The 27,907-nt window shown below is 43.3% G+C and overlaps 1 protein-coding gene across 13 annotated transcripts in view; it reads right to left on the reverse strand.

The window, feature by feature from the left end:
• Nucleotides 1-27,907, reverse strand: part of EPRS1 (glutamyl-prolyl-tRNA synthetase 1) — a 1,752,234-nt gene that overhangs the window by 378,588 nt on the left and 1,345,739 nt on the right. The window lies entirely within an intron of this gene.

Raw genomic sequence — 27,907 nt, forward strand, 5'->3', positions numbered from 1 at the left:
ACATTGCTACTTGAAAGCAAAGGTACTTCAGAGCCATAAAATAATGACAAACGATAAGTCATGTAGTGACAGCAGAGATAAATTGAGAATAAACACTTAGCTAAGTGTAATGGTCCTATCCTCGAGGCAAATCCTGTGTCTCTGTGTTCAAGTGGTCTCCTGAATCTGCAAGTGGAAATCTCATCCTTAGTAAGTGATGACTAAAACTTGAACTGGTCCTTAGTCTCTCTTGACTACTGACTATGAGGGAGTGGGGAAGTGTTCCCTAAGCTACTACCCTATAGGGGTGTGCTCAAAATTATTTGTGCCACCTTGCCCATGGCCGACAAGCTGAAGTCTGTGGATAAGTAGCCTCACCCCAGCAAACAGTCCCATGATTTATCCTATCACAGACTGGTTGTATTTGGGAATGAGAACACTTCTACTGAGGCACCTACATTCACAGGCTTGCATGGGTTGACATGTCCAAACTGAGAAGGGTTTACCAGTTAATTCCACACACCAAGGGCGATCGATACCTTAACGCCTGTTCAAAGCTTGAGTTGCAAGTAAGGGAATGAGCACAAGATAATTTGGTATTAAGCCTGTGTCAGGCCTGGTGAAGTGCACTACCCTTGGCTAGTACTTGAACAAGTGTCAGTCCCCAGTCTCATGAGGCCCACTGCCAGTTTTGTTATACATTTGTCTGCATATAATGCTGCTTATGAGTTCACTCTTGTAGATAGTCCATGGCAGAACACTATCTTTATGAAGATATGGTGGAGTTTCAAAGAGACAAGGTTACTGGGTCCCGCCCATTTCACCCTACTTCTCTACCTGAATATCCTTTCTGTGGAAATGTCCTTGGGCTTATGAAGAACAGCAAGGACTGGCCTTAAGCTCCCTCCCATAAATGTATACTGAATTTCCTGCAGTTGTGGTTAGCTATTCTGCAGTGGAGCAGAGGGCAGCTACAGTCCAATTACTGTTCAACACTTCCTCTATGCACTGCAGTGGTCAGAAACACATCAAACCATCTACTAGCAATGATGGAACTGGGAGCTACCATACCCAATCAAAAAACTCTTGCTTTTCTCTAATGGTAGCCTCAACATAACGGACTTGCTGACGTCATCTACCTGAGATAATATCTCTTATGAGGTGTGGCAGCTGGGACATCACACAGACTCCAAAGAGACCATCCATGCACACCCACAATCACTAGCGAGACCACTGTTAATAGCCCTGATCATTCAGGGCAACAGTAGTGGCTGCACTCCTCAGTGCATGTTCCACCTCCCCAGGAAAGCCATACACATCCTGTCTGCCTGCACTACTAGCCACTCAAACCATCAAATTTGAGTTGTTTGAGCCACTGTCAGGGCCTTAGCCTTCTTTGCCACCACTGCATGCTGTGCTTGATTAAGTCATCTCTGAAAAGGCATTAGTTCCTTTAATTTTCCTTAATACATAAAACAGAGATGGTCTTTAAGGAGACAGCGGATGAGAACACATCAAACAGGGTACCTGTCATCTTCTCTGGAAGTCTTAAATGATTTCCTGCAAAAGTTTGCCAAAGACGACACCATCATTTTTGAGGGTGCTGAAAAATGGCCTAAGACAATCCATCAAGAGTTTTTTTTTTTTTTTTTTTTTTTTGGGGGGGGGGGGTATGCCTATGTTATGCAGATCTACAGATGTAAAGAGAAGTGGCCACTAGCCAAGACACAGTATATGCTCTATTAAATGCAAAACTGGCTATACTGGACCTCAGTTTGATATAATTTTTTCCATGATCAGTTCCCACAGCAGAGTGGAAGTGGACAAGAGAGACAAATAAAGACCTTAAAGTCCAGGGAAGCAGAGGAATGCCAGTTTATCCACAATCTTGAATTCTATGTTTGTGGACGGAACAATTGCCAAATGTTGTGGTGTAAAGAATCTAAGTAGAAAAATAATGCAGATGTCTGCCTTAGGATGCAGGACAGAAAAAAAGACCTTGTGGGGTTGGGCCAGTAGTGGTGATCAGCACTCTTGGACAATGATGGCTCCATTTTACAATGCTTCCAAGGCGCAAAAATGGAAGCAATGTTCACAGGCTCCAGAGGAGGGATGACTCAATCTACATTGGGCAGTCCTATGCAAGAATGTAAACACTTTTTAGGGAAAGGATGCAAGACATGTCATATCTAAGTGGACTTCATTAGTCTAATAGCCACTCCACAGGATGGATTTTCAAATGAGAAAGGGAACAGGTGATGACATCTCTATGATAGGGAACTCTAAGCACTTCTGATGAATACTGAAAATGGCAGTGCCACTCTCCTCCCAAATACTTTCTAAATTCCCTCCTGTGCCCCACTTGTGCCAAAACAAAAATGGCACACATCATATACTGAATGTGGTGCATGGCTAGACTGTAAGGTGGCAACAATCTCAGAGATCCTATGAGAGTCTAGCACTGGCAAAAAATGCTGTACCACTCTCTTGCAAACCTACTTGCAAACCTACTTATATACCTTCTTTAATGTTTTTAAAAGATTTTCAAAAATCCAGAGCTGGGAAGGCAAAGGCCCAAATAAAGGAGTGGGAGAGACAGAAAGAGAACCACAGAAGGAGTTGAATCACTGGAGAAGATTCAAACTCAAACTTGTCACAAAAACTCAGCATATTCTTTGAACATTTCTGCAGCATTACATACCTATGTGAGTAAAGAAAGTTGGTAACAAGCTCTGTGTGCCACTGCTAAAATAAAGTGCCAGCAGGAAGGTGCCTACTCACTCAAACTTCCAAATGCCTGAGGGAAAAGACAACGTGGCCCTTTTACTAGAGGAGGATGATAATGACCTGGCCATTAAATGAAAACACCACCTTAGAACTTTTTCACTCTGTTTACAAAGTTATTTTAGCATCTCAAAATCACTAAGTGCTTCTTGTACAACTGTATTATACTTTTCCACAAATGGCTGCCCATCGGGCTTGAAATCTTAAAGTAATTTTCTTTTACTTCAAATCTTTCTCCATCCCATAATCCATTTCAAGTCTGCTTTATCAGAGTCTTGCTAGACATAAGGAAGTAGTGGTGTATTTCCCATCCCACTGACATCTTGTACACCTTCTGTAACAGGACTGCTATTTCATGGAATGACCTTCATTTATGTTTGACTCGGAGATTGTTTTTACATTATTACACTATGCTAAAGAGATGTACTGCGGTGGTGGTGCTGCGGTAGCGTTGTCGCCTCACAGTTAGACGTTGCCCGTTCGATTCTCAGTTAGAGCGTCTTCTGTGTGGCGACATGCGTGAATGGGCGTTCCTTCGCTGAAGGTTGTGCGTTAGGCCCGGCAAGCCAGTACGTAAAAAATCTACTGCCAATCATTAGCGGACTGGAGTTCCGCTGTGGCAACCCCTAACCGGGAAAAGCCGAAAGACACAAACACTATGCTAAAGAGATATATATACAGCTACAACCAAAAAAGTAGGTAATTGCAGGTATTTTTTTTACAAAGTATCCTTTAATAATCTAAGATGAACTGACAGACCCCCACCCACACAATTGCTGAGGTGTCAAAACTGTCACTGCACAGAGATACTTATAGTATTATGAGTAAGTGATAGCCACAGCTGGAAAAATGGATTTGAAATTATGTTCCTCAGTGCCTGCAGTGGGAAACTTTCCCTGAATGTTGTTGAAAAGTCTTTATTTTTACTTGTTTTATAACTAATGCTGTGTTCTTTTTTTCCTTTCCAAGTCTACAGTAAAATATGACCAACTTTCTACTCCTTAACTTTGAATTAACTATTTTGTCTGAGGCAGAGATATCTTGTGGAACTGTATTTTCTTTTTCTGCTATTCTGCTCATCTAGTGATTTAAGTCACAGCAAATCACTCTTCTAAAAAAAAGCTTCCTTGATGCATATACATATAAAGACATGATAGAGAACTATCTGTAGTTATAGCTACAGCGACGTATTTATCTATATCTTTCTAGGGCTCCAGGTTCATGCAGTGTCCTTATAGTATCTGCTCGCCACTCCCTATCTACCACTACTGAGATCCTTCATCAATGAAGTTGCTGCCAAGATTACCCCCCCCCACACACACACACACACACTGTACCTCTCAACTGTACAAATTTTCTCAGAATGTCCAGTATTCCTCCTATATTCTGCACTTTTATGGCAAACAGCTGAGGACTGAAGTCATTAAATAATGACAAACATTTGAGTTTAAGATTCCACATCTTTCAGAAAATTCTTGCTAATGCAAAACCTGTTACTCTATCAACTTTCTAAGTTTGTAAGAGCAATATTTAAACTCTGTCTCTATTTGTCCCCCCATCATTTTAGGCTTTGTCCAGATTTTTTGCTACAAGAGGTTGAGAGGTATGAATTCTCACACACACACACACACACACACACACACACACACAAGAATTCCAGTCTCAAACACCACTAATCAAACATTGGCTAGTTCCAAAGAATCAATAATTCCAGTCTTAAACACCACTAATTAAATACTGGCCAGTTCTCTATCTAACACCACAGCAGTCCCTCACCAGTGAAGTTCCTGCCAAGATTATTTCCCTCAAAAGAATCAAGAACTCCAGTCTCAAGCATCATTAATTAAATACTGGCCAGTGTATGTCCTTAAAATACATTTTAGCCTCTCTGAATCACTTTTGTTTTTCTGGCTAGTAGATGTGGTGTGCACACTACCAGGGCCTTCCAATGCATTTCTTTTAAATCTCCAATTACCCTCCCTCATCATAGTTTTCTCTCTCCTGCTTTATCTACAGTAACTGAAGCTTCTTTCCTGTAAAATAATCCTCTTATATTAATTTCTTAATTTCTGACTAAGTGCAATCATTCTTTAGCAAACAAAGTTAATTTTGTAATGCAACCTTCTTTATTTTATTTAAGTGTTGCGTTCGTTAGCAAAAATGTATTTAGGGTACTGACCTGGGGGCTTGCTTGAGTAGCTGACTGATTTTTTTTTCCTCCATTCCCGCCTCATGGCTCAACCTGCTACGCTTGGGCTCTCTCCACTCCTCTACCCTACCCCTAATTCCCACCCACCCCCACTACCTACAGATTTATACCTAACCACAAAACACTCCCTCATCAGTTATCCAATCACTGCAGTGCTACCATTAATTATTAATTAGTTCCTCACTCTACTTTTATTCCCACCCCAGACTACTCACCACTTATGAGCATACACTAAACTTACTTAAAAAGCTAGTTCAATTTCCTACATTCTAAACACAAAATGTTACTCCAACATACCATATTTTGCACCTTCCTCCTTTCATCTTACCTCCTTACCACTTACCAAAATCAAGAAGTAACCATTATCCACGTTCCCACCAACCCATACTTATTCCACCCTATACTTCTAAAGCCAACTTTACTATTTCTCTACTCCTCTATAACATCTCTAATACTGAGCTCTTCTCATTCAAATTTGTATACACTAATAAATCTACAAATTTAATACATAAATATATAAATTTGTTATCAAACTAACCCTCTTATTCCTAGTCAATAATGCCAGTATTAAACAAAGTGGAGATATACATCACAATCCAGGACCTCAAATTGCACAGCTAGTACTAGACTCTACAAACATCCCACTCACTCCAAGCACGACTCATATCACACACAGCAACACAGATCTCCTTATCCTAAACATGAACCTTAGAAGCATTCACCTGACATAGCAATTTTAACTGAAACCTGGCTAAAGCCACACATACATGACACATTAATACTTACCCAAGGATACAACATCCACCAGCTTGACAGGACTCATAAGCAGGGTGGTGGAATAGCCACAATTTACAGATACTCTCAAATTAGAACAAGCAACCTCCCAGACCACAAAAATTCTGAAATCTTAACCTCTCACCTCCAGATCAATACTTACAAACATAACATTATCATAGCAATTTACTTTCCACCTGGTAGCAACACATCTAATGAAGACCTCCTTTGTTGGTGTTCTTCTACATTCAATCAGGAAACCATCATTATGGGTGAATAACTTATAGACTGGTCAACTTGTACTTCCAACCAACCTTCAAATTTCATTAACCTCCAGGTGTTTTGCCAAATGATAAAATCCCCCACCAGGATTGACCAGCACAGTAAAAAACATTTGCTATTGGACCAGACTCTAACAAATAAACCATCCCTTTGCTACCAGTCAGTTTATCTTCCAGGCAGCCTAAGTGACCACCTATCCTCCTACTTACTTAGGTTAACACATTTGCACTCCTAAAAACATTGTTTATAAACTCGGACACTACAACAATTTTCACCGAAAATATTTAAAACTCTCCTACAAAAATATGACCGGTCCCTCCTAAAACACTGCCAACTAGACTCAGCTATTCAGTATTTCAACCAGACATGCATCAATATTCTAAACAATTTAGCCCCCCTAAAAAAATCTGCACCAAATCTAACACACATTGTGGCTCCCTAAAAAAAACAAGAAACTCCCTAAACAGAGAAAGGGCCTGGTACCATTATCATGAAACCAATAACATAACTGCACTTCCCAGCTATCGTCAAATGTGTAACCTCACCCAAAAAAAAAAACAAATTAAAAGTGACAAAAAACTTACTACACTACCATACAACAAAAGCACCCAAATAACCCCCCATACTTCTGGCAAGCCATCAACTCATTAATCAAACCAGGTCAGATTAAAACCCCAGTACCTACCACAGACAAGTCCACAAACAGTATGGCCTCTCAATTTAACTTTCACCTTGCTAATTCAATCCTAGCCCTTGTAAGAAATTACAGTACTACACTGAGTGGGATGTTCGCAGGCCTCTTGGCTTACCTTCACAGGCAACAGGTTACCTCAATTTCTTCTAATTTAAACCTATATAAACTAGCACTATAAAGAAACTTCTTTCCAGACCTCATCCCTCGCTGTAGATCAGCTTCCCAATGACTTTCTTAGAGTAGCATCAGATGTCATAACACTCCCTTATTTCTACTCTAATCAAAAGATCAACAGCTGAACAATATGTCTCATCTCCCTGCATAAAGGTGGCACATCTACAAAACTCACTAACTAAAGGCCAAGAGCCATTCTCCCTCCTATTGCCAAGATACTGGAAAAATGTGTCCATACACAACTACTTGAATATCTGTTAAACAACAACCGACTAGCTGAATCACACAGTTTTAGGCCTAAGCATTGTACTACTACTGATCTTGTTAACTTTCCCAACTCAATCAACCAGCTTAGAAATTCAGGCCATCACATTTCTTCTGTCTTTCTTGACATGTCAATAGCTTTTGACACAGTCTCCTATCAGAAACTACTCAGTGAACTAGCTTCATCCCCCAACCAGCCCTCTCCTGGCTTTATAGCTGCTTGACTGTCCGCCAACAAGCACTTAAGTTGCACAAAGAACTCTCTATCCTTTTACCTGTAACTGTCAGTGTGCTTCAAGGATCAATACTTGGACTGCTACTTTTCACTATTTTCACCAACAAACTATCTTCAGCCACTCAGCATGCAAACACTGTTCAATATGCAGACAACTCATAGGTTCATACTAGGCTATCTGCCCTAGGGCATTTATAAGCCTAGCCAGAGTGTGTTTGGCTTTCGCCACCCATTTTAAATTAATTTTGCTATGCCTTTTTTTGAGGTTAGTATACTGTGCCTCTGTCTAACAGTGACACAGAAGTGATACCCGGGGTAAACCTACGATCTCCCATCCACTCATCAAGATTCCTCTTGAAGAGAGTCAATGTGGGACTCTGCCTAACCTTGACTGGGATTCTATTCCAGAGTGAAGGGAGCCTCTGGGTTATGAATCTGTGCCTCCAGCATGACCCATTTATTTCAGTGCTGAGGTTCAAGTCTCTCGAGCGCGTAGCTCGATGGGATTTGGATTTTCTGAGGTGCAGCATGTCCATTAATTCCGGGTTGGACATGGCTTTATACGTCAGGCACAGATCGCCTCTGAGCAGGCGGTATGCCACTGAGTAGAGCTGGAGTTTCTTTAACCGGGCAGCATATGGCATCTGTTTGAGCCCTTTGATCCTCTTGGTGAGGTACTTTTGGGGTCTTTCCAGTTGCTGCAGGTGTCTGGTAAGGTACATCCCAAAAGGAGCATTGTACTCAATTATGGGCCTGATGAGGGATGAGTAAAGAGGCACGATGACCTCCCCTGATCTAGATGTGAATCCCTTCATGATTAGGTGGGCTATATAAAATGTTTTTCTAACCACTTTGGCCACATGGTTGTCAAATGAGAGATTGCTATCAACTTGGGTCCCCAGGTCCCTAATGACTTCTTCTATACTTAATGGATTACCACCTATGTGGTAATTTGTGGGCACTTTGTTTTTGCCAAAGGGGATGACTATACACTTTTTGGCGTTTAGCTTGAGGCCATGGCTCTGGCACCAGTTGTCTGTTTCTATGAGGCCCTTTTGGAGGATGCTTGTGTCGGTTGGAGAGTTGATTATGGCGCCCAGTTTGCAGTCATCTGCGAACTTGGTCAGCCACAGTCCTTCCGTGTTGGCCTGTACCGCCGAGAAATATATACCGAACAAGAGAGGTCCCAGGACTGAGCCTTGTGGGATGCCACTTGTAACTGGTTTGGAGTCTGACATGGCTCCAGCAATTCTAACCATGTGGGTTCTTGCCCTTGAGCCAGTTTGCAACCCATCTAGTGACATAGGGGTTTATATTTAAGCTGGTGAGCTCATCTATAATGCCCGAGTGGGGTATTGTATCGAAGGCTTTTGCGAGGTCCAGGTAGGCTGTGTGGACCACCTTCCCCTCGTCAATGGCCTTGGTGACTGTTTCAAAGAAATCGACCAGGTTTAAGAGGCAGGATCTGCCCTTAACAAAGCCAAACTGGGTAGGATCCAGTGTCTGTAGGTCCCCAATATCTTTATTTATGAGGTCCATGATGATCCTTTCCATAGCTTTGCAGACCAAGCTAGTCAGGCTTATGGGGCGATAGTTTCCAGGATCCGTTGAGGCACCACCTTTGTGGAGAGGGACCACTGTTGCTGTATGCCACTCTTTGGGTACATATCCTGTAGTAAGGCTAAGATTGAACAGTAGTTTTATGTTTGGGTTTAGCTTTTCTTGGAGTTCATGTAGGATGCAGCCCGGGACACCATCTGGTCCCATTGATGCTGTGTTTTTGCTTTGGAGAGGGCGGCTCTTACCTGAGCATCTGAGATGTCAGGGGGGCAGCACTCTGTTGGGATAGATATTTGCCCTTTTGGTGGGGAGAAGTTTGCACTGAACCTGTCAGCTAGGATGTTGGCAATGTCTGTGGGCTCGGTGTATTTTTTGTCATTTTGGACTAATTCTGAGCATATCTGGGAATTCCCACCCAGGTTCCTAACATAACTAAAGAAAGCCTTGTGATTATCCTTAGTGTCCTGTGCAATTTTTCTCTCGAAGCTGGCCTTAGGCGATTTTATGAGTGCCCGTAGTTTTTTGCTAATACTGATCAGAGATGCCTTCCCTTTTTGGGATTTTGCTCTATCATGTAGTAGCTTCCTCCTTCTATTGTATAGTTTGTTTATGGCTGGGGTCCACCAGACAGGACGTCTGCCTTTGGAGGATTGGGTCTTGGTTTTATTTGGAATTGCATGATCCATGCATTCCTGAAGGTGTTCATGGAATGCGTTTATAAAGGATTCTGCGGTCTGGGCCGTATTTTCCACAGGCCCGGGGGCTTTGAAGGATTCTACCTCGGTTTTGAGGCGTGTGAAATTTGCTTTAGAGAAGTTTTTCACTGTGGTTTTCAGGGCAGGGGGTGGGGTTGGGATGTGAATATCCAGTGAGATTAGTTTATGGTCTGATCTTACCAGTGAGGGATACACTTCTGGTCTGGAGCATAGTGTCCCCATGTTGGTGATGATCAGGTCCAGTATGTTTTCCCCCTCTTGTGGGAGTGGTAACAAGTTGTTCCATAGCATTTGAGTTTATAAATTCTAGGAACCTTTGGGCTAGGGTGTTGGAGCTAGAGTAATGCTCCCAGTCAATGTTTGGGTAGTTGAAGTCACCCAATACAATGGTGTTTGGGGAGACCTTCATATTTTCCAGTATTCTCAGGAAGGCCGAGTGGGGTTCCTGTGTTTGGGAGGGTGGTCTGTAGCAGGCTATAAACTGGAAGGCAGTTTTACCCACTGTTAGTTGCACATGGATAGTCTCTGATGCTTCGTGCTGTGCCACCAACCTGGAGGTGTGGGTATCTTTGACGAATATTGATACTCCCCCTCCTTTTGTAGTTCGGTCCAAGCTTTGGGGCCGAAAAGCATGGTATGAGGTATAACCTGGTAGTGCTGGGGTGCTCTCGGGAGCCTTGAACCAGGTTTCTGTTACTGCACAGATATCGATGTTCTCCATGCTAAGGAGAGTTTCGAGTGCGTACATCTTGAGGTATAGACTTCTGGCGTTGAGTAGCATTACTCTTAGTTTCTTATCCCTTGTGATACCTATGGAGGTGGGTTTGTCTTTTGAGCCTTGCCTAAAAAAGGCACTATGGGGTTAGCAAGAGCCTTTGCCAATATCCGAAAGCCCAGGGGTGACAGGTGCAAGCCGTCCCTAGCGAAGCATCGTGGCTTGTCGAGCATGTCATCCCAGGCTGACAGCTCCTCTCTCATATGTTTGTCTCCTTCAACCTCAGAACTCCAAACAATTCAGAAAGCCTTCAGTGACATTGAAAATGACCTCACTGGCTACCAACTCATCCTTAATCCTAATAAAACAAAGCTTATGCTCTTCACCAACAACAAAACATACAATCTCCATCACCCTTCACCACTTACTCCACCAATAGCACCAAATTGAGTTAGTAGAATACACTGCTCTCCTTGGAGTTACCAATGACAACAAGCTTAAGTTTGACAAACATATATCCAATACTATCAAAAAGGTACACATTAAGTTGGGCTCACTCTACAGGGTCAAACCTTTCCTGACAGAATCCACCAGAAATTCCATAACTAGGACTCACTCTCCACCCTGCTATATGTCTCACCAAAATTCGCAAAACTGACTTAAATAAACTTGAGTCCTGCTACAATAAAATAGCAAAATTTGCTTCAAACCTCCTTTATAGAACACACTATCGTACAGCACTGCAACTAAAGTAGCCTGAACTCCCTAACCTTCCCACTGTCAACCAAGCTTCACTCATAACATCTTCCATCACCCAAACAACTGCCCTGCTCTCAAACACCTTGTACAGCCTTACTCCAGTAGCAAATCACTAAGATATACCAACAAACTACTACTAAAAGTAACCAAATCTTATCTATGGAGATTCCCTAAATTCAAACTAAAAATCTAAATCCAGGAATTCCACACCCTAAACAATACTCAATAACACCAACACTTCTAATTTTAAACTACTAAAGAAAGGAGCATCTCACTAATAACTAGCTGTGCTCATGCACCAAGCCTGGTTGAGAAAATATCTTCACCTGTAACACTTAAATAGAGAGAGTCATAGTATGTAAGTGTCTCTATCTATATCAAGCCTCACCCCCTTTTTCCTTTTGGTATTCAGTGTTCAATATGTGCTTGTAAGCTCAGGGCTTGACCTATCTGACTTCATAGGAATATTAATCTTATGCATGCTTGCCTATTTCCAAATTTTTAACTCCAATGATAAAGTTCTTCTGGTGGACTCTACTACACTGCCAATCCACACTACTACTGTCACATCTTAATCTACACCTTGAACTGTTACTTGCCCACCACATACAAATGATGCATTTTTGAAAAGAATGGAAGTTTTCCTGGGTTAAAACAGCTCAGTTGTAAAAACCCTTTTGTTACTTCTGCTATTTTAAATTGTGTTTTAAACTTCAAATTCTTGATGTTTTTAAATTGTATTTTTTTTTTTTACTTTTCTTTGTATGGATCTTTTCTCCCTGGGTCTCCAGTGAAAAAGGTCTTTTTTCTGGCCCAGTCGAACTTGAACAAAAGTAAAATAAAACAAAGTTTAAAAAAATATATATATACACACACACACACACACACACACACACACACACACACACACACACACACACACACAACACACACACACAACACACACACACACACAACACACACACACACACACACACATGTATCTGTGTGGGGGTCTACTTCAGTAGAGCATAACCCCCACTTACCCGACTTTTAAAATACAGAGATGACAAAGCCAAAACAACATAAAAACGATGTCCTGGAACACAGACATTGCACTCTAGGTAAGTAACCATGTGCCCCTTACTCCAGCAGTAGTGCAAAAGCGTTAAAAAGGGTACAATTTTTTGTTAAATTGTTTAAATGGAGTAATTGGTTTTCGTGTGTATACAGTAATCTCTCTCTCTCTCTATATATTTTTGTTAAATTGTTTAAATGGAGTAATTGGTTTTCGTGTGTATACAGTAATCTCTCTCTCTCTATATATATATATATATATATATATATATATATATATATATATATATATATATATACACACACACACTCACATATATATATATATATATATATATATATATACATACATACATACACACACGCTTCCCCTTCAAAACATTTAATTCTCATAACATCGAAACTCAAAACACCGAGACCATAACATCGAAAACTCAACATTGAATTTCATAACACTGGAAATGTATTACATCAAGCAGTGTATCATCAAACATGTAAATGTTATAGTCTGTTAATCTTGTGTTATCACTACAAGATGCAGTTTTTATTTATATAGTTATTATTTATACAGTGTAGGAATTTATACTATTTATACAGTGTATTTTGCCAATCTGTACGTGTTTTTAGGCCATACTGGTAAGGGATTTTGACATTTTGTGCACATTCTGTATGGTGATCACGATTCAGTGGGTTAGGAAATTAACTTTTTTTCACTGTTGTGCGATCTCTGAGTTGGTATATTAAATTTATGGGGGGGGGGGCAGAGCCCCCCTGCAGAAACTTAGTAAAAAGAAGACTGAATGTTAGCTAAGGGTGTGCACACTTATGCAACCAGCTTATTGTACGTTTTATATTTATTTATATTTTTTTCCCCTAAAAGATTTGTTTTTCAATTGAATTGTACAGGTTATAGGTCAAATTAAAGGTGGGAAAAGTTTTGAAATGATTTACTGTGGTCTCATTTTTTTATATCACAAAAACCTGGCATTTTAACAGGGTTATGTAAACTTTTTATATTCACTGCATGTCAGAAAAGGTGGCAACTGGCTTTAAACTCAACTGATCTGCTTTGTTTTGCTATGAAAGGCATGGCGACAATGGAAGTAGCTGTGAATCAGTACAAGTTATCTTCTTCCCTGCCGTAAACATAGTGGAAAACAGCTCAGCTATCAATTGCCTAATATCAGCAGGACTAATCACCTAAAATTGTCAGTAGTACCTGACAGGGTAAACTACAAATTACTCTGTCTGTGGCATATCATGCTGGTAGATATAAATTCCTCTGCAAGTTTATGTGTGAAGTTCAGCTTAAAAAAAAGTGGATGGGCTTTCCCTTCTTTTGATTCCAATGTAAGGAAATACAAGCTTTATAAAGTACAAACAGGTTTCTGGTACCTACAGATACTGGAACCATACTGTACGTAGAAATGCAACTCAAGGGTTGAGTTAAACTGCAGGAAAGGGTGCAGTTTTCCTTTAACAGAAGGCTCTTGCCAGGGGAGTGGACTCGAGTGTCAAAGAATAAAGCTTGCACCTCTACCTGCTACTATGCGCTTCTTTCAGGGAAGCACAAGTGCTAAAGCTAGTCCTTGTGCTAGGCATTAATAATCATGAGCTCATCTTTCAGATAATGGATGTTCACTGGGCTAATGTACTAAAAGAAGTGACAGTTGTACATACCATGCACCCATTTTACACAACAAAAGTTGGCCTTCTGTAGTGATTCACAGTCGTGCTCAAACAGCCATCACACTTAAAAGGCCTACGCATCAGAGACACAACGTGGGAACTTTTCAAAATGTAAATGCTAGAAACTTTGAAAATAAGTGCGAGGAGCAAGAAAAACTGGGGCCAATGGATGGGCACTCTCAAACTAGCACAGGAGATGCCACACACAGTGTCAAACAGCATGAATCCAATGAACTGGGGATGCTGAGCTTTTTTTTTCAGCAAGTCTTTAGAAAGAAATTAAAGTAATCTAGCTAATGCAGAATGCATCTTGAACTAAGGTAACAAATGTTTTCTTAAAGAAGTCGAAAAACTACAATTGGAACCCCACCGATGAGTCCTCAATAGGGTTCATTCTCTCAAATTCTACTTTGGCATTTTCCCCTAGTTCTCAAACTTGGAAGAGATACTACAGCAATGGACTCCAAACTGGGATGCCAGCACCTAGCCGTCTAGCCTGTGAGTTTGTGCCCAAACTAAGTGAGCACACTTTTTGTAAAACAAGAAAAAAATAATTTGACATCTATACTGTTAAAGACTATTAAGAATAGCAGCAATATGAACTGGATGAAGGCACTGTACAAGCACACGAGGACAGTGGGAGGTATCAGGGACCCAGGCAGGAGAGATCCATAATAGAGCAACTGATACCTTAAGAACATAATTACTATACATAACAGTGGGAAATTCCTCCAGAGTGGGTCTAGGATCAGTCTGAATCAAACAGGATATTTACCAGCTGGAAGGAGCTGGACAGGACAGCCAAAACATGAAAGTTTAGATGGCTGAATTTTGAAATGCTGAGATACCTATAGGAGACAAGACTCCTGTAGTCACAGTCCAAACAATAATACCCAGTAAAGCTGTGAGATGACAACCAAGTGGCCATGACACATCTGCGGAGGCATTTATGCAGCAAGGATTAGAGACAGCCATGCATATAGTGGAGTGGTCTCTGATTTTAGTTATTTTCTAATGAAAGACAAACTACTAGATGACAAAAAAAAATGTAGTTGGAAAAAGCACATTATATCATCTACTTGTAAATTACCTACATGACAACCACCAGTTCCCCCACCCCTAAAAGTACAACAGACATATAGCTGTACCAATCTTTCAAACTTATGCAGATGCTTTGGGAAATAAACGAACTGCAGGCAAACAGCCAGGGTGTAAATGAAGAGCACTCTGCTTTGGCTAATGCCCAAGCTCAGAAAACATGGAAATGACTAAACAGTTTAGGGTCAGTTGAGGAGAAGATGTGGATTGGTTCCGAGGGACACCTGACTCTCGTGAAGGCTCATTATATATAACAGTCTGCAACTTAAAATACAGTGAGGAGTGGTGGTGGGTAGCAGGATAGGCATTTCCAAGAAACAAACTTCAAAAAAGATTAACCAATGGGTCTGAATGAGGGACAGGCAACTTTACTGTTCAGAAAGCTGGGCATTATCTTGTACTCCATGAGGTCATGATGGGGACAAACAGCTGACACAAGACTCTGACACTGAAATAACCAAGGCCCATATCACAGGATGACCTGCAAACAGATGAAGAGGATGAAACTGGAAAGTGCTTAGCTCAAACAAGAGAACCTTTTTTACCCAGCACTGTATGCTGCCAAGATGAAGGCTTTCTGGCAACATCTACTGCTTCTCATGCCCCAGCTGGAACACCCAATGTTATCACTGGGCCAACAGGAAATGTCAATTCCTGAAGTGGAATAGTGTCACTCCAACTGAGAAAAACCTCATTGACTAAGCACGGCGCGTTCTTTGTAGTGCCAAAGACCTAGAAGACTGAAGCCATGCAGTTCTGGACCACCAGGCAAAGACAAAGACTGGTTTTGGTTTTCCTCCTCTGAAACCTGTGATACAATCAAACAGAAGAGTGAGAAACTAGGCAAGAATTTAATGTAATCTGCCAGAACAACTCTTTCAAGGACATGACAGGTAAGCTCCACAACACAGCCAAAAGTGGCCATCTCTACCACCCACTGTCACTTGTGATAGTTCTTCCAGCTAGATTAAACAACAAATTCTCACTGTTATTCCTAGACCAAAGTCAAAGCTGTGGTACTGCCAAGGGCAGGGTCACTATTGTCTTGGATTATCTGGTAGCACAGGGTGGACACGGCTGTCTTTGCTTTCAGGGTTTTTCCTGAACTGTAAGGAAACTTTACCTCTGGTGCTGGCTAGCTTTAAAGAGGAAAAAGTGGAACTAATACAAGAGGCCACTCAAAGAGGGGAGGTTCTGTTCTCCACAGGAAGCCGTCAACTATGTCCTGAATGGGCTGCTTGCCTGACCAAAGAAATCAGAATCTAAAGTCTTACTCTGCAGTTCTAAGAAGGATAATCACAGCTATGCCATCCTTTGCAGAGGTACACCTGCGCCTTAAGCCTAAGCTGAAGGGTCCACACAGTCAGTGTTGTAGCAGTATAAAGTCCACTCAAAATGTCAGTCTCTCCAAAGGTACTGAACATCAGACTCCAGAAGGTTCTCAAGCTCCAAGCACTAGTGAGGCAGAAAAGAATACTTTTGCCACACTTGTCCAAAACCTGGACTCCTAAGTTGCTGCAAAATGTTGTGGCACCTGAAACAAGAAGTTATGTACTCACCGTAATGTTCGATGTATGTAGTCAATCTCGCCTCACATTCTTACTCATGGGTTCGGAGCCGAACCTCGGCTTCGACTCGGCCATACTCTAGCTCGAAGTCTTCAATTGGCTCGTGGCTAAGAGGTATCCCATGCTGCAACGTGCCTATCCCCAGATCTTGTTTGCTGCAAGCTCACATATACACACACACCATCACACTGAGAAGAACCAACTCAACACATCAAAAAGGAGTGCTGAAAACAGAGACTCGACCTCTAGGTCCTCCAGGAGGGGGTAGGTGGGTGGGTTAGTAAGAATGTGAAGCGAGATGGACTACATACATCGAACGTTATGGTGAGTACATAACTTCTTGATGTTATGTAGTCCAATCTCGCCTACATTCTTACCCGTGGGACAACGCCCCTAGCACCTAAACCTTGGGTGGCTCACTGGAAAATACTCCTGAGCACTGTGGAACCAAAGGAAGATCTGCCTCTAGATATCAGATCCAATTTGTAGTGACTAATAAAGGTGTGAGGAAATGCCCAAGTGGCTGCAGCACAAATATCATCCATAGACATCCTGGCCTGAAAGGCAGTAGAGGTAGACACAGATCATAGGTTCATAGGTTCATACTAGGCTATCTGCCCGAGGGCATTTACAAGCCTAGCCCATCGTTTTGTGGCTTACGCCACCCCTTTAGTATGGGGAACTATACCCATTATTTTGCTGTGCCTCTGTCGAGCAGTGACACTGAGGTAATCCCTGGGGTATATCTGCGATCTCCCATCCATTGGTCAAGATTTCTCTTGAACAAGGCCAGCGAGGCCAAAGGCACTATGGGGGTGGCAAGAGCCTTTGCCAATATCCGGAATCCCAGGGGTGACAGGTGCAAGCCGTCCCTTGCGAAGCAGCGTGGCTTGTCCAGCATGTCATCCCAGGCAGACAGATACTGGATCCCCTTTGAATGACACCAGTGTTTAAGCCAATTGTTAAAGCTGATCATCTTATCTCTGTATTGTGGCATCACTCTTGGTGAAGGTAGGATACTGCTCAAGGTCAGGGTCATACCTGCCTGGGCTACATAATCAGAGAGCTCCTCAATGTCTCTTTTCATGTAGTCCAAGGAGGTACGTCTCAGGTCGTTTACACCAGCGTGGACAATGACTGAGTCATATTTGTACTTGCTGTTGAGAGACCTGAGTGCTTGCGTTATGTGGCGGATTCTAGCGCCCGAGAGGCAGCTTACTGTGACCTTCTCCTTACTCAGTCTGGTGAGCGGGACGTCAGTGTGTCTGACTATGGAGTCACCAATGACTAGTGTGTCTGGCATTGTGTTTGGCCTTAAGGGCTGTGACTGTTTGACACTCTGACTGTGAGGTCTATGTGTTGCAGGTGTTGTGTTCTGAGGTGGTGGTTGTTTGGGTGTCTGCTTTGGTGGCCTCTGCTGTTTTGGTAGATTTTTGATCAGAGCCTCAGTATGTCTTTGTGTGTTTATGTGTATGATTTGAGGTTGTAATGGTGCTATGTGAGACTGGGTCTATAGTGTGTGTGGTAACCTTCTCCTCCTGACTGGTCTTGCCAGTCCTGTGTTGAGAGAGCTCAGCCTCCAGTTTGGCCGTATAGTTGCATCTCTCGCATGTATTTGTGTTTTGTGGGAGGAGGAGAGGGTTGTCTGTGTACATGAGGCAATTGTAACATTGCCTCAGTATTCCCAGGTTCACCAGCTGAGCAGGAGAGGATACTAGCAACTGATCCCTCGACATGCTAGAAGGATAGACAAAAACTTTAAAAAAGATTCAGGGGGACGTGGGTGACTGAGAAATGGGGGGGTTACCTTTTTGGGGTACTATGACAAGAGTGCCGTATCAAGGTAATAAGTACTGTAGGAGCAAGTGCTAGGTTTAACAGATAGAGAATAGTCTACTTGGAGTCAAGTGGAGATGATCTTTTTAGTTATAGGATACGCTGATTAGATCAGTAGTATAGTTTGAGGAAGGTAGTTTTAAGGGAAAATTTGAAGAGTGGACTTTAGGTAGCCCGAATAGTTTAAACCTGCTTAACCGGCGCTGCCCTAGTGTGCAACAGTGGCAGCTCCGCGCTAACGCGCGTTTACCGCGTTTTATACCAGGATGAGTCTTCACTTTAAAGGGCAATTCCTTGCCATTTGAAGTATAGATGAAGGAAATGCAACTAGAAATCCACCTGGACAGAGTTACTTTAGAAACTGGAGCCCAGAGTCTATTGTCTGAAAACGAGACAAAGAGTTGATCAGAATAAGATGGGAGAGCGGGAGATGCTATACAGACCATTGGGCAAAAAGTAGCCACTGAAGAAGCCTCATCTTTTGTTCTTTGTAAATAGAAATGCAATTGTCTGTGGACATCTAGCTGATGAAACTTAAATTCTGCCCTGTTAGAGAATTCAGGGAAAAATACAGGCAGCTCAATGGACTGACTGAGGTTGACCACTGAAGAAACCTTAGGCATAAAGGAAGGATTAGGTCTTAGCGAAACCCTATCCTTGTGAAACACCAAGTAAGGGGGCCTAACCGATAAAGCTTGGAGTTCAGAGACCCGCCTAGTTGAAGTGATGGTCATCAAAAAGATTGTCTTCAAAGACAAATATTTAATGTCACAGGTTGCCGCGGGCTCAAAAGGAGGCGAGGTAAGCCACTGTAACACAAAATTAAGGTCCCATAGCATTACAGGATCAAAGATTGGAGGTCAAAGTAGCATAGTCCCTTTCAGAAAAGCCCTACAAAGTCTGTGCGCCATTAGATTGGGTTCATTAACAACATGAAAAGTAGAAATGGCTGCCAGCTGCAGTTTGATAGTTGCTGCAGCTGATCTCTGGCTGAACAGTTGAGAAAGAAATTCTAAAACTGATGAAATGGGAGCTGTACGGGGATCAATATGCCTTTTATGAGCCCAAATGGAGAATCTCTTTCACTTACTGGAATAAATCTTCCTAGTAGAAGGCTTGTGGGAAGAAGACAGAATATAAACCACCTCCAGGGAAAAATCATGAATCCTGACTAGGGACGGAATTGGAGCAGCCATGCTGTCAACCTGAGGGTCTGAATGGAGGGGTGGAACTGCCCTGACATATGAGTCAGCAGATCTGGCTCTGGGTCCAGAATCCACGGATCGTCCATTAGATAAGGGTGGAGAAAAGGAAACCAGATCTGATGAGGCCAGTGTGGTGCAATCAGTATCATTTTGCTTCCCAAGGATTGTGCTTTCTGAATAACCTTCATTATCAGGGGGATTGGAGGGAAGGCATAGAGAAGACCGGAGGGCCAATCGTGAACTAGAGCGTCCCTGGGTGCCTCCCCCTTCGGGGGAATAAGGGTGAAGTAGCTGCTGCATTTGGCATTGAGGGGGCTGGCAAAGAGATCGCAGCAAGGCTGACCCCATCTGCTGAAAATATGTTCCACCACTTGTTCGCTCAGGGACCACTCGTGAGGCATCAGAATAGCTCTGCCTGTCGGCAATCACGTTGGACTTCCCCGGTATGTGCATTGCCACTAGAAAGCGTTGGGAAGATACTGCCCACTGCCACACTCAAAGTGCCTCTCTGCAAAGGGGATATGACCTGGTTCCTCCCTATTTGTTCAGATACCATACCAGTGACATGTTGTCTGAGTGGATTGCAACTGTCCCATGAGGAAGAAAGCCTTGAAGTGCTTGCAACGCTAATAGCACCGCTCTCATCTCTAAGACACTGATATGCAAATGGATGTAGTGTTCTTGCCACGTGCCTTGGTCTGTTTTGCTGAAATAATGCCCCCCCCCCCCACACCGATCTGGAAGGCATCCGTGGTCACTGTGGCAACCAGAGAAGGAAGAACGACCGGCATACCTGCATTGAGATTGCTGGTCTGAAGCCACCAGAGCAGATCCTGCTTGCACCTGTCTGTAATCAGAATAAGATGGGAGCGGGAGATGCTATAGAGACCATTGGGCAAAAAGTAGCCACTGAAGAAGCCTCATGTGTAGTCTTGCAAGAGGTAATAGCATAATCGTGGTAGCCATGATCCCTAACAACTTGAGGACCACTTTTGCCTTGACCTTCTTCAGTGGTAGCAAAGCGTAGACCTGCTGCTGTAAAACCTGAATTCTCTCTTCTGGTAGGAAAGCCCTCATGAGCACAATGTCTAATTTGGCGTCAATAAAGGTAACACGCTGCGAGGGCAACAAGGCAGACTTTTCCCAATTTAAAGTAATTCCCAGACTTTGGCACAGCGCAATAGTGGTGTCCCTGGTCTGTAGCAGTAGATGCCTGGTGGTGGCAGACAGGAGCCAGTGGTCCAGGTACGGAAACACTTGGAATCCCTGACATCTTAAGTGAGCCATTACCACTGCCATGCATTTGGTGAACACCCTGGGAGCTGTGGTGAGACCAAAAGGCAGGGCGCGAAACTGAAAATGACTGGCTCCCAGCCAGACGCGTAAATGACTTCTGGATGCCTTGTCCATTTTGATATGGTAGTAAGCATCCTGGAGGTCGATGGAGCACATCCAGACATCTTTCCCTAATAATGGGAAAATTTACTTTAACGTGACCATGCGGAACTTGGACTTCTCTACATGAAGGTTCAAACGGCTGAGATCCAAGATGGGTCTCAGGTCCCCTGTTCTTTTCAGCACCAAAAAGAATCTGGAGTAAGTCCCTAATCCTACTTTGTCTGAGGGGACAGGCTGGATAGCTCCCTCTGACAGCAACTTTTGTACTTCTAAAGTTGCGGAATCCCTTTGACTGGGTGGAACGTCTGGGATTCTTTTGTTTGGAGGGGGATAAGAAAGAAGGGGAATATGATAACCTAAGAAGGGGAATATGATAACCTCTGGAAATTATCTCTAATAACCACTCGTCTTGGGTGCTGTCTCGCCAGGCTTCTGGGTATAGAGAAATGTGACCCCCAACTGGCTCCAGAGATGCACAGTCGGGCCCTCCCCTCAGGAGCGCTGGTAGGGAGGACCACAAAAGGAATCGAGGTCCCCCCCGATTGCCTCTAGGGCAACATCTACCCGAATTTCCACCCCCTCCTCTGCCTCTGGAGGGGGAATCACTCTGTGCGTCATGAAAAAACCTCTGCGACTTTCTGAACTACATTTTTCCACCCTTCTAGCCATTGGGATAAAGTCTAGAAGGCATGGAAAAACGGATTCCCACGGCAGACAGGATTTTTCCTTCCTACTCGCATCTAGTGAGTGTCTTTCACCTTGGTTCCAAATACGGATGAACCGTCAAAGGGGTTATTGGTGAAGGTAGACTTGAAAGCCTCTGCGAAGTTGCACAGGTGCATCCAGGAGTGTCTCCTAAGAGAGACTCCGGAACCCGCAGTCCTGCTCACTCTGTCGGCTGCGTAAGGGATCAGCCTCATGGAGGAGTTGATAATAGAATTTAGGGTAGACATCTGAGCATTGACCTTCTGAGCCACAGCATCAGAAACATTACCCTGTAGAGAATCTTCCAGCTCTTTTAGGAGATCTCTCTGGAGCCGTGTAAAATGCGACAAATAGTTCAGCGACTGCAGTATAAAGGCCGCTAAAGAGGACACATGCTTCCCATACCTGTCCATAGCCCTGGACTCCTTGTTAGGGGGATAGATGGTAGATGACGTTTCTGCAAGTTCCTTCTTGGTGGCTGCTGCCACCACCATGGCATCTAATAGAAAATTTCTTACGAAAAGCGTTCCATCGGAGGGAGCAGACAAAAACTTGTTGCGTCTCCTAGGGACCGGTTCCACAGTGTCTGGAGTTTCCCACACCTTTCGACAAATGAGGTCCAGGAGCTCGTTGAACGGGGGAGAAACCCAAGAGGTGGAGGGTTGGGACCCAAAAGCTTTCAGGAACACCGACTCCTCCTCAGAAGGGGCTTTGGAGGGCCAGTCGCCTCTCTGTCTCAATATTTCCAAGATATCTGAGAAAGAGATATCGTCAGAAGAGGACCTGGGGGACCCCTCTAACTCCTCGAGGTCGTTGTCAGACGCAAGAGACTCATCTTGGGAGTCAATGTGCTTCCTCTTGCACACTCTCTTTCTGGGGGGGGCTCCTCTGGTAAAAAATCTGGAGAGGCCTCAAAAAGTTGGGGACCACTCATGGAGGTATCCTGAGGCCTTAGGTCTCCACTGTCCCTGGATAGAGGGTGATCTGAGACTGATATCAGTGCTGGATGGGGAAGAGTGTCAATGCCGCAAGATGCAGCTGACGTCTGGCCAGTACACTCCTCATGACATCGAAAGCTGATACCCCCCCGGCTCCGAAGGTCAACTAACCGTGGAAGATAGGGTAGTAGCCCTCGGAGCTGAGGTCCGAAGCGATGTCGGGTCCATGCTCACCCGAGCTGAAACACCGAGAGGAAGGCTCGGAGCTGAAGATCGACCCGAGACCTCCCTCTCAGTTCTGACAGGTGAACTGTGAATCCTGGACCCCGTAGACGGCGCAGATGGGGTCAGAGCCGTGATGCCAAAAGGGGCTACTGGAACCGACCTCATGGCGCCCAACGGAACAGACAGCTCTGGCTCTGAAGAAAGGTTCGGAGGAGGAACAGCCAAAGATGAAGGGAGGATGGGCTTCGGAGCCGAATGCAATTTAGCCAGCACCGATGACTGGAGCATGATGATGATCGTCATCGGAAAGGGTCTTACAGGACCTAGAGGACATGGTCGGGGATCTGGATCTCCCTGCAGGGGGAGACCTGCGAGTCAGAGAAACCAGTCGAAAAACTGGAGACTGGCTCCGAACTGGTAAATCTGCCACTGGCTCCAAAAGACTGGGAGCCGATGTCGACATCATAGATGCACTGCCTTCTGTCAGCCCCATAGCCAGTGGAGCTGAAGAGGCAACTGCAGTTCTAGTGATTTTCTCTGGCAGCTCAGAGGAAACTGACGGAGCTGGAGAGAGTTTCTTTGAGGATTTTCTGTTTTTTTGTCCGGTTTGGAAGGAGAGGATCTGGAACTAGAAGACCTCTCCAAGTCTTCTTCAAAGGAAGGTTTCAGCAATCCTTTTAAAATAAGCTTGTTCTTCCTCTCTTGCAGCACACGGGGACTGAAAGCATGGCAGAACAAGCAGATGAATAGTCCCCAAGCAATACACGCACACTGAGTGCCCATCCGTCAAAGACATATTACATTTGACACACTTTTTAAAGCTTTAGAATCCTTGGACATGCTGATAGCAAGAAAACACACACACACACACACACACACACACACACACACACACACACACACACACACAGGGAAAAAACAGTAGGGACATCTTCACCAAAGTAACCAAAAATAACCAAGATAGAGCACAGGAAACTAGAGCCTCTAACTGAAACGGCCTACAGACCACGGGATAACCACAGGGAGGACTAGGTCCTCTAAGTTAAACGGGCCTAGCCCAGGGAATAAGGCACCAAAAACAGTCGCACAACAAAAACCCACTAACGGGTATTCTACACAAATACAGGGGAGGACTAGGTACTCTAACTGAAACGGACCTAGCCCGTAAACACCAAAAAAGGAAACAGGATACCAAAAAAGGTCAACAGAACCAGTCACACAACCAGCAGAAGCAAAACACACACACTAGCTATGAAAATAGCTTTTTGAGCTACAATATCAAAAAATAAATCGAAAAATTGAACTTAGCCACAGCCAAGAGTGAGACTACGTCCGAGCTGTACGAGTGGCAAATGAGATCTGGGGATAGGCATATTGCAGCATGGGATACCTTTTAGCCATGAGCCAACTGAATACTTCGAGCTAGAGTATGGCCGAGTGGGAGCAGAGGTTCAGCTCTGAACCCACAGGAAAGAATTTAGGAGATTGGACTACATAACATCTTATGTTAGATCAAAGATCATAAAGGAGTCAACATATAGATGTTCAGTCCTTTGTGAAACCTACTTGGGTGGGACAGTGTAGAAGACATCTTCTTTCTCATTTGCCAGAACAACAGAGTCAGTGTGTTTGCAAATTGCCCTGGACATCCTTAATAACTGGCTCCATAGTACAGGACAACCAAGGCTCCTAAGGCCTCTTCTCCAAAAGCTTCTGCATAGTTTTTTTAGGGTGGGGGGTGTCTTGAGGTCAGTCAGAGCTGTCCATTACGCAGAGATCATCTATGAAGAAGAGCGGAGTTGAGGTCAGACGGGTGTTTAATTCTTGCCATTCTCAACAGAGATGATGGTCCCAGGGACTTCAGACTCCTTATAACACCTTAAAGCTGACTGAGTCTGGTATACCTCCCCACTACTCAAGGGGAAAATATCAATCACAATATTACATGAAGCTCAGAATCTGACTATGAACTGTCAGATGTTGAGAGACAAGGAATCTGTCCCCAAGTATTGTAGCAGGGCACAAGCCTAGATCAGGTCTACTGGTAAATTAAGACTATACTCCCCAAGACTGTGATCTCACATCCTTGGCTCAAGCACTCACAGTACAAATGTGGCTGATACAAAGTCCCTGAAATGCAAGTTCAGCTGTGATGCAAAGTGCCTCAGTGGTCCTTACTTGACTAGGACCTGCCAGCCTAAGTGGCCCTGAAGGGCAGAACTACAGATGGAGTACCCAAGCTCTATGTACAGCCAATCTGTGACCAGGTGATCAAAGGGACTGTGCCGAAGGATCAACTTTAGACTCACAGTGACTGAACACTGGCTGGGTGAAGTAACAACCCTGGAAAGTACCCTGAAGGACTGCAGCTGAGAGTATACCGCCCTCTCCCCTCCAAACAGAAAGACAAGTGTGAGACTGAGTCCTTGCTAGAAGACAAGGGCAAGATGACTCAATATCCTAGTCTTCATCCTAACAGTGGCCCTCCAATATGTGCTATGGGCTGTGTGGGGGTATCCTTCTCTCATGTCACAGTCCCTCCACGAAAGCTCTCAATGACCACCATCTGGATGGTTGCAAGGCAGGCTAAAAAGCTTCTTCTAACAGTACTTGTTAGTGTTGAGGTTAAATAGCTGACATCTGCAATAGTTTTAATACTATTCTCCCCAGTGAGAAGACTACAATGCCAGTGTGAGCCTTGGCTGATGATCACATGGACATCATGTTTAGGCATACGAATGGAACTTCACTGTCAACAGCAAGGATTATGATATGAACCATGTGAGCTACAAAAAAACAAGAGTTCTTGCAGTGTGTGGGTGCATGCTTATGTAACTGAAATACAATGTCACACACTGCACCACAACAAGCAAACCGATATCCCTGTACATGAGTCTTCCAAGATTCTACCAGATATGACTGGTGGATATGACTCCAGCCAAAAGGCTGTTAGATCAATTCTTTCACTTATGTTCAATATAGGATCAAACTTTGCATCCTTTTGTGTGGGAAGTGCTTTACCCATGCTATTACCTTATGACTCCCCTCCAAGTCCATTTAACTTGTTTGCAATCTTCTTCAGTGAAACTGTCAACCACATTCCTAAAATGAAAGGCTAGCAAAACTGCATCCCCCTTTGTGACTGCTGCTATGATCATGCAGCCAAAGAAAGTACAGCTATGCATATAAAACTTACCATAACAGTGGAAGTTCTAATAGTTCACCTTTGCAGCAGCCTAACTTGTGTTTGCCCTACCCCACTTCAGCCAGTCAGCTTTTCAAAGATAAGGCAGGCACACAACTGACATGGAAGGAACTTTTTACCACTCCAAGACCTCACAACGAGCATCTGGCCCCAGAAGATCCATGATGGCATGGTGACTGCTCCCACTAACACTATAACATATGCTTCAACATAAACATCTTTACATGTGGAAAAGGGACTATAAACAGCATTACCACCCTCAAGTACAAGAGGGTTGAATCCTGGATCATCAAGTGTTTCTCAGGCAGGAGACCAGGATTATAGCCTAATGCACTCTTTCTGCAAACTGAAATTTCCAATGAAGTATGTCCAACTCTACCATGTAAAAACAGACTTTTGTTAACTAGCTCAGGTCATTACTTCAATAGTACAAATGTAGCAACAAAAAATGCTAAACTGAAACTAGAAGCATGAAATTTATTTGAAAATAAGTATAAATATTTTACTCCTACATACAGTTAAATCAGTGTCATGTACGAAGATAACTTTGGACCTAGAGCAAAGGAGTTAATAAGAAAATTTAACTGCTACTGATGGAGCTAACCTAATTTCTATATGTAAAACGCATACTGGCACATAAAACTCACCTACACTACAAGCTTCTTTGTTACCACAGCCACCTCTGAATGATGTGAGGTCTGGAAAAAGAATAAGGGAGACTGCTTGGAGTCAACAACTGCATCTATCCTCACTCAATTACATCTCTTCCTCAGTTGGAACACTGGGGCACTAAGGCATAACACTGATGCAGTTCACATACTATGGCTGGGTTGCACAGCTACAAGACTCTAGACAAAATATTTGAGCTTGTTATTCCTAATGATACATTTTCACAGACACAGTGCTCACACTATAGGTAGAACTATTCACTTTTTATGGCAAGTACAATTAAACAAACCACAAGTCCTACTTTTCTCAATGACTTTATAAAAATCACTGCTCCCTCTGGGATTTTACCATAAACAGTAATGGCCACTCAACTGCTCAAGTGTTGTCTTGCTGTGCAAGTCTCCTATTTTGTAAATGGGTACTGCTTGGTACAGTAAAAATAGTAAGTATATCCAAAAGAACAAACCAAAGAACTCTGGACAGAGGCAGTTAAGAAAAATATGTGCAATATTTTAATGGTCTACGAAGCCTTTGTAAATGTCAAAGTTTTATTGTGTTTCTTTCTATAAACGTGTTAGGAAGTTGCAAACCAGTACTCTTAAGCAATAAATTGGATTCTCATCTCACACTCCAATAGAAATGCTGGCAAACTGATCTGTGGCACGTGTGTGTGTGTGTGTGTGTGTGTGTGTGTGTGTGTGTGTGTGTGTGTGTTTCTGTGTGTGTGCTAGAATGCCATTTCAATATGGAACTGGTTAGCCTTCAAGAGAAATTTCAAGTCCCTGCAATCCTGATAAAAACAAAGCTGGGATGATCCACAAGCAACAAAGATGCACTGGTGAGTACACTAAAAGGATGCACTGGTGAGTACACTAAAAGCTGGCTGCATATTTCAGAAGGAACCGTGCAGGGCTAAGGAGCAATGTCATCCAGAAAGGAAATCAGACTCAAACAGATACCACACATATCAGCATTTCACATAACTGCAGGCAGACACAAAGACAAGCAAGAGTAACTGAAGGTGCATCTTTCATTAAAGGTGCAGAACTATAGTCAGAAGTGGTAAATGCATAGCCTGGACTAGGAAGCGAATGTCAAGCAGAAAGGCTAAAAGAACTGTAGCACATCAAGGGAACTAAACATCATTCACTGATGTGCACCAAATAGAAT

The sequence above is a fragment of the Protopterus annectens genome, chromosome 1.part0 (genome assembly GCF_019279795.1).
Source record: "Protopterus annectens isolate FY-2018-M chromosome 1.part0, PAN1.0, whole genome shotgun sequence".
Classification (NCBI taxonomy): Eukaryota; Metazoa; Chordata; order Ceratodontiformes; family Protopteridae; genus Protopterus; species Protopterus annectens.